Below are 13644 nucleotides of genomic sequence, written 5' to 3'. Positions count from 1 at the left end.
TGCACCATGTGGTAGGAGAGTGGAAGCCTCAAAATGCATCAAGTAGGCATGGGCAGTTCATGGTACAGTTGCCAAAGTATTGAGCATTGAGTGCACTAGTGCATCCTGCGACAAGTGCATCAATATGCCATGCAGTAGGCAACTCAGTGCATTGTGGTTGAGAACGCTGATGTTCCTTGTGTTGATAGCACCAATGATGGTTGCTTGGATAGCGCCAGTGTAGATACATCGTGCTTAGAGTGCTTATGCTTCTTTGACGCAGGCTGCAATGTTGCAACGAATGATGCCACTTTGTCTTTAATATAGGGCAGCTGGCAAAATTCAATCCTGCAGCTGTGGCCTTAGCAGACAGGGGAATTTTAGAGGAGCTTAGACTAAACTCCTTTCCCGCAAGGCACTGCGGGAGAAAGATCTACTGTGACTCTGGAGAGCTTTGTGCAGCTTCTTGATTCGAAGCATCCTGAAATGTTGTGAGTGCAGCAACATCTGCTCACATGCATAGTAGTTCTTCTTGTTTTGATCCAACCCAAGGCATTAATAGTACAACTCATGGGGGTATATGAAGGACATTATCTTACCACAGATACAACTTTTAAAGCTGCTCACCATTGACAAATTTTTCTTCTGGCCCAACTTGTTGACAAAGCAGGGATACTTTCTTTTTTGTTTTTAGGTAGCACTGAAAAGTGCTGTTGTGGGACTGCAGGGGCAGCCAGAAAACTTAGAAAGCAAGTTTGCTTACCATAACAGTGTCTTCCATAGATAGGATGAATTAATCATAACACATGGCATATGACATCATCCAGTGGCACCGAACTAACTCTTCTCTCCTAGCTAGTAGACAGTTGGGCTCTCCTGAGCATGAGCAGTAGTTCCTGCATGGGTGTTACCGCAAGCCTCCTCAGTCTATCCCAGAGCTAACTGAGACAGGCAATCGACTCTCCAGGGAGGTGGGCAGGTATTACGTTTGGTTAATTCATCCTGCTATCGAGAAAAAGGAGAAATTACTACTTACCTGATAATTTCCTTTCCTCTAAGCCAGGCAGGCCAATCTCCACCAGTGGGTAATGCAACTTACCAGCAGATGGAGACAGAGTAAAAGCTGATATCACAGATATCTAGCCCTGCCCCAACATCAGCCTGCCAGTATTCTCTGAAAAAGCTAAACTGTGGACAAACTGATTATACCTGAAAATGATTAACAATCAACCACACATGCTTCCAACCAATAGGGAACACTGAACTCAGACAAAAAAAAGAACAGGTATTAAACTGAGGGGCTGGTCAAGCCAAGTACCAGTCTTCCAACGAATAACATGAAGAATACTCTACAATGTCTGCACCTAAAGGGCGAACCAAAAGCAAAAATTGTCAGCCAAGAGCAGGTCCGGGATTGGCCTGCCTTCATTAGAGGAAAGGAAATTATCAGATAAGTAGTAATTTCTCCTTCCTCTGCACTCAGGCAGGCCAATCCCCACAAGTGGGATGTAACAAAGCTATTCCCAAACAGGTCAGGAGGGTGCCCATGGTCCAATCAACACTGCCTGCGCGAATGCGGCATCCTCCCTAGCCTGAGCATCCAAGTGGTAATGCTTGAAAAAGGTTGGAAAGGTGACCACGTTGCCGCTCAGCAAACCTCAACAGGAAACCACAACCGAATTTCTGCCCACAATACCACCTGAGCCCTTGCCGAATGCAGTCTAATCTACTTTGATAAATAAATGTCAGCATCCACATAGGCAGCAGTGATAACTTCCTTAATCCAATGGGCTATAGTTGCCTGTGTCGCTGGTTTACCTTGTTTACCTCCACCATGGAGAACAAACAACTGGTCAGACTTTCAGACAGGTTTAGTAACCTCAAAGTACCACAGCAAATGATGCTTGACATCCATGGTATGCAAAACACGATACTCTTATCTCTGTCCCTGTCTAACAGGAGCAGGGAAATGAATTGATTCAAATGAAACTCCAAAACCACTTTTGGCAAAAAAGAAGGCATAGTCTGAAGCTGTACCGCTCCTGGAGTCATACGCAGAAAAGGCTCACGGCAAGAAAGAGCCTATAGCTTGGAACCCCGACATGCATAATAGATTGCCACCAGAAAAACAGTCTTCAAGGTAAACAGCCGCAAGGAAAGGCCAAGAAATTCAGGACCAGATTAAGGTTCCACAGAGGCACCGGTAAGGGAGGACAAAGATGCTTAACTCCTTTCAAGAACTGGGACACATCGGGATGGGAGGACAACGGCCCATCATTGACTTGCCCCCCAGTAACAAGTGAGGGTTGTCACTTGAACCTTCAAGGTGTTAAAGGCCAAACCATTGTGTAATCCTTCCTGTAAAAATTCTAAAATGAATGGAATATCCACTTTGAGAGGCTGAGAACCGCATTCCATACACCAGGCCTCGAAAATTCTCCAAACTCTCACATAGGCCAAGGACATAGAAAATGTCCTAGCCCAAAGTAAAGTGGAAATCAGTGCAGGCAAATAACCATGCTTCAACAACCTAGCCCTCTCAAGGGCCAAACCATAAGACAAAATCGACCCAGATGTTCATGAAGAATGGGTCCCTGCTGCAACAGATCAGCTCTGAGAGGACTGCCCACTAGTAATCTCTGCAGATCAGCATACCATGGCCTCTGGGGCCAATCCGGAGCCACCAAACGTACGGTGCTGGCCTGACTTGCAATCTTCTGAATTATCCTGCCTGTCAGAGGCCAGGGTGGGAAGGCATACAGCAGGCTGCCACACAGCCACACCTGAACGAGAGCATTGATGCCCAGCGCTTTCGGATCCCTTCTGCGACTGAAAAACTGAAACTTTCGAGTTGTCAGAAATCACCAATAAGTCTAGGTACAGTCGGCCCCAGTGCTCCACTATGAGTGAATGGCTTTGTTCGGTAACTCCCTCTCTCCTGGGTCCAAACTCTTCCTACTGAGAAAGTCACCCTGCACATCATTGTTTGCTGAAATGTGGAAGGGGGATACGTCTAACAGATATTGCTCTGCCCATATCATAAGTGCATCTATCTCCCTGACACCTGATTTCTGGTCACCATTGTCGCATTGTCCAACATTATACAGACAGCTCGAGCCTCTAGACCAGTGATGGTGAACTCCAGTCCTCGAGTGCCACAAACAGGCCAGATTTTCAGGATATCCACAATGAATATGCATGAGATAGATTTGCATATAATGGAGGCAGTGCATGCAAATCTTTCTCATGAATATTCATTGTAGATATCCTGAAAGCCCGGTCTGTTTGTGGCACTCAAGGACTGGAGTTTGCCATCACTGCTCTAGACATTCAGTGAACTGCAAGCACGCCAACGTACCACCCATGATTCCAATCTATTGTTGCTCTATTGCTGTTTCTTGGCATGCCAGTGACTTTGCACCATCAACTCCTGACAATGAGCCCCCCAATCCAGCAGGCTCGCATCAGTTGTCAGCACTAACCAATCTGGCCGCTCCAAGGAAACCGCCTTCCTGAGATGATCCGCCTGCAACCACCACTGCAATTGGAAGCTCAACTCCAATGGTAAGAGAAGGCTTACTGTGTAGTCCTGCAACTGCGGACTCCAGCGGGAAAGCAATGTGCGTTGAAGAGGTCGCATATGTGCCCTCGCCCAGGAAACAACCTCCAATGTGGCTGCCATCAAGCACAGGACCTGAAGATATGAACACACTGCCAGGTGAACAGTCCTTCTCAGGGTTTGAACTTGAGCAATCGACTTCTGAATTTCATTATCTGGCAGAAACACTGCCCTGATTTGTATTGAAGCAAATGCCAAGATACTCTAGCCTCTGAGATGGCTTTAAGCTGCTCCTGGCTACGTTCACCACCCAGCCTAGATCCTGCAGTAAGGAGACCACCTTGTGATAGACCCAGTGACTTTCTTCTATGCTCTTGGCACGATTCAACCAGTTGTCCCGATATGAGTGAACTAGGATGTCGCTCTTGCACGAGGTGGCCGCTCCTACCACCATGTCCTTGGAGAAGGTCCAGCCCAAAAGGCAAGGCCTGAAACTGGTAATGACATCCTAGAATGGCAAACCTTAGGATCCGGTGATGTTCCTGGAGAATGGGAATGTGCAGATATGCATCCATCAGATCCAGAGATATGAGGCATTCCCAACTGTACTGCCATTATTACAAAGTGTACAGTCCCCTTTCGGAAATGAGTGACCAGCAAATGACAATTGACTCCTTTGATATCCAGGATGGGTCAAAAGGACCCCTCTTTCTTGGATATGACAAAATAGATGGAATAGCGGCCTGTATTTGGTTTGGAAATAGTACCTTTTCCAGAATTTAATTTCCTGCAACTTCTGGAAAGAATAAAAATCCCAGACAAAAAAAAAGCCGATGAAGCAAAAAAATTGTGCAAAATGCACTATGGAACCTTTTCCCAATTCTTGTATTTTGCATTTTCAGGCAAAGGAATGATAGCATTTTTCAATATGTTTTCACTTACAGTTTATTGTGGATTCTTTTTCTCTTAAGTGACAGAAAACACATTTCTGGGCAAAAGATGAGATTTCAAACCATACTAGCAAATTGACTTGCAGGTGTTCTCCACTTTTTTCTTTTGTCGTAATTTTGCCTGAAACTTAAATCTGGTCCTTATTGTTACTACAATGCAAACACCTTATAAACAGAAAGCTGTATTCTTCTCATAATATGGGCAGCCAGGACCGACGCTTCTGCCCCAAGCCCGCCCCCTTACAACCAATAATTCACAGACACTGTTTTTGGGAGTCAACAGGCCACAGCTTTATTAAACACTCCGGAGCCCGAGCCAGGCAAATGTATACATCTTGAATTCCCCTTTCTCCCATCCGCCACAAGTCAGCAAGATGGGCAACCCAGGCTATCCCAGCCTGAAACATGTAAACCCAGGCTGTCCCAGCCTGCCAGGGACGCTCCCTAGGCTGACCCTGCCTGTATGAAGCGCTGCCCCTTTTCACATCTCCACGACTCCCGCCACCATCGAGCAAGGAGTTGAATAAATCGACCCCCGCCGCCATTCAGCAAGGAGCCGTACCAGCCACAACTGCACCCAGTTGTTTGGCTATGGACCACTGACCTGCCCCCATTCAGATCCGCCATCAGTTACCACAACATAACCCCCCACCAATTGGCTCGGGCTACCCGCCACCCCCTACAACAGCTGCGATGACAACAAGGCCCCAAACAACAAACAGTAACAACAAGGGCGGGCGGGCGGGTGGGATGCAGAGCCAGATGCCCAGCCGTGAAGAGAGGCAGAACAGGAGGATTCACATAATCCTTCTATCAACTCCTCCCCCCTCCCCTTCACTAACCCATCGGGAGCCAATCAGCTCCCTCCACGATGTGGTTCAAAGAACCACCCAATCCCAGTGCAGCAAATTGCACGAGGGCTCGGGTGACCATCCGGTCACAAAACAGCTCCCCCCCCCCCCCCCCCAGCACGGCGGCAACCAGGCTTGCATCAGCGAGCCTGGCGCCATATTATCCTGGCCGGGCAGGCATGCAGCCTGCCCGACCTCGCATTCCTGACATCACCAGTCAATGACAAGACCACTACCAGATATCTTGAGCAGAGAGCAAAAGGGAGCAGCTAAAAATCTATTGCCACCAGTGACAGGGATAAGAATGTTATTTTCAGCAGAAGAACGAACAGAAAAACTAAAAGTCTTACGACTCAAATAACATATGGAACCATCTTAAAATTACCAGTAGCCATACACCTTACCATAAACTTCTACACACCGCTCTCTCATCTGAAATGCCCTTCTTATAAATAATATTGATAAACTAAATACGCCTTTCACAACTATTTCACTTTTTCTTAAATAACCCAGCTTACCTTCCCTGCCTCTTTCCCATGACATATATTCCAGGAGTTGTATTTGCAGTATATTTGCATATGTCTGGATTTGAAGTCTTTAAAAGCAACAACCAATCATTTCTCAAAACATCTGAACATTCTGAACAGAATAATTATTGGGTCCTCCTCCACAAAGACCAACACATGTGCCTGTACTAGTATCATCCATCTTTCCTCTTTCATTTTTCTTAATGATTAGGTGGAGTGCTCTTTCCTTGTATCTCTTTCTTTGTTTTGGTTTGTTATTGTTACCTAGCAATAAAGGGCAACAAATAAATAGCAGGGGAGACTTTTTTTATTGGACTAACTTAATACATTTCTGACTAGCTTTCAAGAGCTGTGTCAGCCTCCTCTACAATTTATTCCGTGTCCTTTTATTTCTGCCTATCCAAGCAAAGTAAGAAGGTAATAGTCATAGTGAGACGTACATCTTTTGCCCAGTTTTCCACACGTTCCTATTTGACTATTCTGTCTTTGCTGGAGTGTGGGCTCCACAAAGCAGGGCTGTGTCTGCTGCACTGCTCGCTCTTTGGAGTGCTGTACACAGATTAGGGCTGTGCAAAGACATTTCTTTTGCTGCAGCAGCAGCGCCTGGCGATTGCACTTGCCCCTGAAGAAATATTTAGCAAGCGGGTAATAATAGAAAACGATCCAGGGGATGGAAGAGAGGAAAGGGTATTTGGGGAGGATAAGGGAGACAATTTTTTTTTGACGGTGGTAACGCTTTTTTTTTTTTTTTTTTTAAGTATTAAAAATTAAACAAAAAATCCCCACACAATTTCATTTATGTTTGGTTTCATTTTAAAAGCAAGGGGGAATTCGTTAAAATATCCCATTTTGTTTCCAACGAATGCAACATCTCTAATACAGATCAAGCCATAGTGGAATAGCTACCTTTTGGGCACTCTTCTCCCACACCCCGCTTGCGGTTCTTCCCCAGTGCTACAAAACGCATGTTCCAAATCTTCAGGATTTTGTCCCTGCTATCTATTCCAATTCTAAATATGCTCCAAGGCCAGTACTTCCAGATTCAAATCCAACCTAAAACCGCACCTCAATTGTTCCTGCACATGGTCCCCTTCACTCGCCCACTGCCTGTTTCATTGTTGTATACGCTCTCTAGAGGTTTCAGTCCTTGCAGCTGTCGCCACCATTTTCATTCAGGCAATCTCCCCCAGCCCCCATCTGTTTTGTCAGGGTTTAGTGGCGGTCTGGCTTTTATCAGATTGCAGGCTTCAAGAAACAGACGCTATTTGTTAGGTGTCTGCAAAGCGTTGTATCCATCTGGTAGCGTTATACAAATAATAAACTATAGGGTGAAAAAAAGAGAAAAACTTTTAATCACCAAACGCCTTTTTATATATAATAATTAGTGTGACTTAAAAACTCTCTCTCTCTCTCTATATATATATGTGTATGTATACATCTACCTGTGTGTGTACCTATGGATAGAGATATAAAGGGAACCACTGTGGGGGATTTTCCCTGTCCTTTCTCCTCGCTCAGTACCCCCATGTAAGCCCAAGTCCGGCTCACTTGTTGCAGGGAGTCCACAACTGAGAAGGCGCTTTCCCTGCCTCTCCCAGTACCGGATGCAGACAACCGGACTGCTCTCCTGCTCCCGCCGGGCCTGCCTTAAAAAAAAAAAAAAAACCAAACCACTGCACCGCAGCGCCCTGCCCTCTCCCCCCGCCTGCCACACCAATGGCGCTTCTCCTGCGCCCGCCAGGTCCTGGCAGCTCACATCCTGCTTAGTTCCCTTTCTTCGCCAAGGTCCTGCCAGCCGACGGCGCCGCGGGGAGCGAGTGCGGTGCGGGGCTGTCCCCGGGCGGGCTGGCTGGGGGCATTAATCACATGTGCAGCCCGCCGCAGGTAACGCACAGCCCAGGCGGCACCCCCGCTGCGGACGTTTCGCTTCTTCTTTTCCCCTTTCTTTCCCTTCTCTAGGGCCTCCGGTAACGCAGAAGACGCCGGTTTAGGGGTTAATAACACCTCTGAAAGTCATAATACCGTGCTGACTGATTGTAGGGTCTTGAGGCAGGCACGTTTGGCCGCTTTGTGCAAGGAGAGGGCGCGGGCAAAGATATTTTCTTTACATGGGGGGTGCGCCCGAGAGCGTCAGTCCCCGTGGCTCGGTCCTCTCACTTCACCTGGCAAGGATGAGAGCCCCCCCTACTTTTCCGATACCCGTTTACCGCATAACTGGTTGTGCATCGTACCGGTAAAATGCGCTTTGCTAATTTGGACTGATATCGTGGGCCCTTCTCTATATTTTACGTCTCCTATTGTCTCCATTGCTTGAGAGAGAGAAAATCCTGCTCACTTTATTCACTGGTACAGTCCATGAATTAGTTAATGGAGGAACAAAATGCCCAGAATTCTCGGTGATCTATTTATTTATTTGTATTATTAATTTCAGGGTCTGGTTTATTAAAGGTTTGCTCCAGTGCAAAATTGTACTCGTTCTGCACCAGTACGTGCCCTTTTGATTATAATAGAATTTTTTTTCCCCATTCATATGTCTGATGGTGCAGCCTTTTTACAAGAGCAAAACTAGCGCAAGCCTTTCATAAATCATCGCCCCCTCACTTTTCAATAGAACTGGCGCAAACGATTAATAAATCAGCCCCCATCTTTTTCTAGATTATGGTGTGTTCTAGCCATACAAGTACACGCAGTTGCCAAACCAAAAATAGCTTAATCTCACTGTTCAGAGACTGGCTCCTCCTGTAAAACTTTGAATGGATTTTTATTATACTTTTTATTTGCTCATACTTAAGTTTTCACCTTTGGATATTAAATGACATGATCTAAGATTCTTGGCAGGTTTGTGATACGTCTTGTTGGAACAATAGAATTATCTAAAGATTGTTTACACCTGAAGCAGTAAAGGTTGTACTCTATACTTCTCACACATGCCTATAAGCATCAGCAATAAAGCTAAACTCTATAGTCTATGTCTAGCAAATCAGGAATGAGCTTGTTTTAAAATAGACGAGGAATATATTATGTATGAAATGAATAGTAATGGATTCCAGTGTAAATTAAACATTTTCAACTTGCTCCTAGCTATTTATGGGTTTTTTTTCACAGTTCTTCGATTGCCTTGTGTGACATCATTTGCTGTTTGAAGAAATGTGTGCACTTAAATTCAGGTTGTTATAGTTTAATATATATTTGTATACATTTTTTAATTTGTTGTATTAAGAAATATTTCTAATTACTTTAGTGCAGTTGTATGTTAAAGATATTTAAAATGGTGCATGTAAGATGATTCATAGTGTAGTTTGTGCATGGCTATTACTGGATAGTATTATTATCTACAATGTTTAAAATAGCAGTTTGCCTTATATTTTCTTGCTGGGCAGACTGGATGGCCTATTTTGTCTTTATCTGCCATAGTTACTATGTTACTGGTATTTTCTGGCAGTGTGAGGGATTAATTATTGTATAGAAGACCATCTTGCAAGTCTGCATGGCTTTTGCAGTATTTGTTTAATTTTGCTATAAACCCTATTTCTGTTTCCTCCGTTTATTTTCCTTCAGTTGTAGTGGGGATATGACATGCTAAAATATTTCCCTGCTTATGCCTCCCTTTTTTTGGGGGGGTGGGGGGGAGCTGGTAATTTTTTCCTGCACTATAGGGCTTCCACCAGAATCAGAACAGACCTCTATTGGTTTATGATACCGTGAGCCCTCATTTGTAACCACCTAGGGTTAGGGGGTGCCTGGTTCTGTTGTCTCTTTCTATCTATCTATCTATTTTTTTAAATACCCAGTCATGGTCCTTAGCCAGTGTCGGCATACTAGCTTCCTCCTGAAATCTGTACATGTGAATCCTCAGGCTGGCCAATAGGTCTTGTTGATGGCTAGAGACTCCTTTTTATCCAGAGGATTATGAGCTCTGCTTCTGTGGCATGATCACCAGCATGGGCCAGGCAGCATCCAGGTTCAGAAATCAAACCTAGATTTCTCTCATAGCAGCACACAGCACTGCCATGGTTATTGGACTAGTCCCCCAGCTCAACTTTTTTTGCCATCCTTTGTTGCATCTTCATAAATTTTATGCAATTTTATGTTTCAGTAGTTTTATTTAAATTTCCCTACACTGTAGCAAAATCAATTTTAACTGGACATTTCCTTGCTCATTTGTGTCACTATCTATGATTTGTTGAAAACAATAAAATTATAGTACAAAATCCATTTTAAAATCGGCTCTAAAAAAAAAAAGCTAACACTTAAACCAAGCACTTTAGTTCTCAGTTTCCAATAAATATAATACTGATACTTTTATGCAGCTGAATTTTTTCCATTACATTTCATTCTGATAAAATACTGTTTGTCATATTATGTTATAACCCTGTAGTATTCAGTTTAAGATAATACAGTTTACCTTTCTTTCTTTGACTGGTTTTACCTTTGTGTAGACAGGAAAAAGATAAAGTCGTATGGTTGTTATGTTTTCTTATCAGCATATATTACAATCTTTATTCTATGTTCAGTATTTATCTTAGCTTTTTTTAATTGTTAGATTACATAAATTCACAATAAATGATAAAGTGATTTCTGAAACTTCTAATAGTGAAAACAAATTTTTGGTCTATTTGGTTTCCTTTGTGTGGATCAGTCATGGTCTTCTAAAACCATGAGCACCTTGTATTACTGTATTAGCCTCTATTCTGCAGAATTCCTTTAGCTGCATAAGTGATCAAATATTTGTCTCCTGGTATTATTTCTCAGACTAAAAATATAATATATTTGGGCTGGTTTGTGGGATATTCAGTTATGTCGTGTGGATGATTTTGTGCATGCCTCTGAATTTCACACAGTGGAGACAACTGAGTCCAGCTGTGTGTGTGTGTGTGTGTATATATATTTTATATATATATACACACATATATATATATATATTTATTTATTTAATGGGGACAGCCACAGTAAGTCTGTTCCATCTATACTGCATTTTCTTCAGAACTATCAAAGCTTGATTCAGTAATAAATGTTGCAATTCTGCAGGTACATTCTCTGCAGACAAGCAATTTACTGATTCACACATAGGGGTCATGTGACCATGCTGGTGTTGAACAGATGGATTTTTCCAGAGCTTCATGGAAAGGGAAAAACCCCTTCTCTATCCATATGCAGTAATCCCTGTGCTGCTGCAGCTGTCCTCAGCTTATTTTTCTGCACTGAGGCTGAAAGACACCACCTTTCTTCTGCAGCATGGCAAATCTTAAGAAGTTGATTATGTTCCTCCTTTTTTTCAGGCTTTTTTATGTATAGCCCCAGAATACCCCAATATGGGGTTTTCTTGGGCATCTTTTTTTTTTTTTTTTAGTTTTATTTTTCTTTTTGTCAGTCTCTTATCACACAGGTTAAGCTTTATTGCATAAGCCCCAAGGTCGAGAAAGTGGTGAGGTTCAGATCCTATTTGCTGCCACCAATGAACTGCCTTCCAAAGCTCAGAAGTTTCATAATGATCTTCCTAGGAAGCAGTTTTTCCTTCAGAAAAAATACTTCCCAGGCCCTGTTCACTCTAGACAGCAGAACGCAAGTGCTTGCCAGCAAAACCTGACAAACTCTAAATCCCATACACCCAAACAGTCAAAACTGGAAATGCGTTTTTTTTTTAATAGACTCCAGAATCTCAATCTCTCTTCCAGAAGACTGGTTGTTGAGATTGCTTTGTAAACCCTTGGGCTGTACGTAGTAACCTCAGACAGCAGTCTCCTGGGGGCACACCTAGCCACACTTCTAGCCAGTTGGAGTTTCAGGATATCCACAATGAACAAGTATAAGATAGTTTTGCATACATTAGAGGACCAGGGTATGTAAATCTACCTCATACATAATTCAGTGTGGCAATCTTGAATACCCAACTGACTAGGTGTATATCCAGCAGAGGTTTGAGAAACACTGCCCCAGATTGTAAAGGAAGGCTTCAGATTGTATCTATTGGAAATCCTTCCAAATTCCCCACCCAAAAGAGCACTGCAGCTCACTTAAAACCAGGGCCTGCTCGAATTCATAATTTCCTCCCTCTTACAGGCCAGAACAGTCAAACCTGTCCCACCAGAGGAGAGCGAGAGATTTTACTTTAAATAGGAGGTCTCTAGCCCATCCTAAACTTAAGGGCCTTTAGCAAATTCTTATTTTGGATTCTGTAATTTCCCTGTTAAACAAGGAGACTAGCTATGTTCTCTGGATCTACAAGAAATGTACACAGACACAAATCACAGTAGTTATATTTGTAGTAGGGAAACTGCATCTTTTGGCCTAGCCTCAGCATGGTGAATATTCACCAAATGAAAACTTTTCAAATGGATCTAGCTGCATTAAAACGGGTTAACACAGCTAGATAAGGCCAGCCGAATATTGCCCTCCCTCTTTAATATAAATAAAAGTATGTGCACTGTTTCATAACACAAATATTTTTGCCCACAGCAGAAAGGGGCAGGCCTGGAGAAGGGACTAGGGAAGGAACAGGAAAGTATGTGCAGGGATTTCATTTTGAAATGCCCATGTGTACGTTGCACCTGCTGTCCTTCGGATGACTGACTGGTCAGGAGCAAATCTTGAACTGGAATGGATGAATAAAGGCAAAGTGTCATCCAGGTGCTGCATTATATAGAGTTTGTCAACTACCTCAAACTGAGCCCAATAGCTCAGTTGGAATTTAAAGGGGCTGTGTTAAATATAACTCGAAATGACTTATCTCCCCACCACCTTGGCCAGCAATCCAGTGACTGTAACCAAAAGAGTAATTCAGAATCAGCAGACATTATCGTGGCGCATGCTGAAAATTCTGGCTCTTGTAACTTTCACAGTTCATGGAACTGCCATCTCCCCAACTAACTGAAATCCCAGTGGAATCAAACCACTCCAGGTCTCCAGGAAAGCACCTATATCGTGAAGGAGCTATGAGAGTCCCTGTCTTGGTGGCTCTCCTATTCCGATTTGACCTGGGGTTTACCCTTCCTAATCCCTCCTCACTAAATTGTCAAAGTTGTCGGACAATATCTCAAAGGGCTTCATGCTCCGGGCCCCTGGTCTCTTCAGGAGAAAAGATTGCAAATCAACCTACTTGAAAGTATTGGCATTTTTTTCCTTTAAACATCTCTTTATTGTTTCAGTAAGGATACAGAACATACATTTCACATAATACAAAGAAAAAATGCTTTCACTTACACTTACAGCTTTCTCAGTCACTTGTCCAAATTGTATATTTAATTTCACCGTCTCTTGCGAGGCTGTTTTTGATCCAATCCCCCCCCCCCCCCCCCCCCCCCAAATTGTTTTTTTTTTTAACCCTCCTTTCATCCAACAACAGACATACATCATTCATCCTTCACATTCATACTGGTATGATGTATTTTAATGTTCTAGTAATGTGTTGCAAAAATATATCCCATGGCGCTTGAACTCATGAGCTTTCTTCTTAGGTCCTGTTTTCCAGTCCATATTCACAAAGGATGCTGTTGACTTCAGGGGCTGATACCAGTGGTCCATGGATTCAGTATTGCTGTTTTTGTCAACAGCATTATTGATGGATATTTTCTTGTCCTTGGCTATTCAGTTTTAACATTGTTATATCTCTTATTAAAAGTAATCTATAAAACCACCCTAAGTGTTAATCCAATTATAATTTCTATACATTTAATAATTGAATTCCAATAAGTATTGCAGCATAGTACATTCTAAGAAAGAATGCAACAAGGGGGCTTTAACTATGTTATATCTTTGACATTCATTTCTATTCCAAAATT

The 13644-nt window shown here is 43.2% G+C and overlaps 1 protein-coding gene and 1 long non-coding RNA gene across 7 annotated transcripts in view; one reads left to right on the top strand and one right to left on the bottom strand.

The window, feature by feature from the left end:
- Positions 1-7476, bottom strand: part of LOC115092123 — a 38346-nt gene extending 30870 nt beyond the window's left edge. Inside the window, exons 1-2 of one of the 2 annotated variants that reach the window (XR_003856909.1) lie at positions 7415-7476; positions 6773-7187 (exon numbers count right to left, since the gene is read on the bottom strand). This is a non-coding gene — a long non-coding RNA (uncharacterized LOC115092123). Of the gene's footprint in view, positions 1-6772; positions 7188-7308 lie in introns of both variants that reach the window. The other variant, XR_003856908.1, reaches the window with a different exon arrangement.
- LOC115092122 (probable tRNA methyltransferase 9B) overlaps positions 7399-13644 on the top strand; it is a 77828-nt gene continuing 71582 nt past the window's right edge. Inside the window, exons 1-2 of one of the 5 annotated variants that reach the window (XM_029602683.1) lie at positions 7400-7750; positions 8972-9033. The gene's annotated coding sequence lies outside the window, so the exon portion shown is untranslated. Of the gene's footprint in view, positions 7751-7860; positions 8100-8162; positions 8263-8971; positions 9034-13644 lie in introns of those variants that run through there. The other 4 variants (XM_029602686.1, XM_029602682.1, XM_029602684.1 and 1 more) reach the window with 4 other exon arrangements.

Source organism: Rhinatrema bivittatum, chromosome 5, assembly GCF_901001135.1.
Source record: "Rhinatrema bivittatum chromosome 5, aRhiBiv1.1, whole genome shotgun sequence".
Classification (NCBI taxonomy): Eukaryota; Metazoa; Chordata; class Amphibia; order Gymnophiona; family Rhinatrematidae; genus Rhinatrema; species Rhinatrema bivittatum.
Note: the sequence above shows the minus strand (reverse complement) of the source record. Positions and strands in the feature narration are given on the sequence as shown.